The sequence below is a fragment of the Micropterus dolomieu genome, linkage group LG01 (genome assembly GCF_021292245.1).
Source record: "Micropterus dolomieu isolate WLL.071019.BEF.003 ecotype Adirondacks linkage group LG01, ASM2129224v1, whole genome shotgun sequence".
Lineage (NCBI taxonomy): Eukaryota > Metazoa > Chordata > Actinopteri > Centrarchiformes > Centrarchidae > Micropterus > Micropterus dolomieu.
Genome location: NC_060150.1, coordinates 49,634,228 through 49,634,588, shown reverse-complemented (window position 1 = coordinate 49,634,588; position 361 = coordinate 49,634,228).

The following is a 361-nucleotide window of genomic DNA, read 5'->3' as shown; positions in this document are numbered from 1 at the left end:
ACAGGTTATGGGTCAGCAGCAGGCGAGGGCGCCAGGTGAGAGTCCAGCAACAGGCGAGGGCACCAGGTGAGAGTCGAGGGCACAGGTGAGAGTCCAGCAACAGGCGAGGGCGCCGGGTGAGAGTCCAGCAACAGGCGAGGGCACCGGGTGAGAGTCCAGCAACAGGTTATGGGTCAGCAACAGGCGAGGACACCAGGTGAGAGTCCAGCAACAGGCGAGGGCGCCGGGTGAGTGTCCAGCAGCAGGCGAGGGCGCCGGGTGAGAGTCCAGCAACAGGCGAGGGCGCCGGGTGAGAGTCCAGCATCAGGCGAGGGCGCCGGGTGAGAGTCCAGCAACAGGCGAGGGCGCCGGGTGAGAGTCC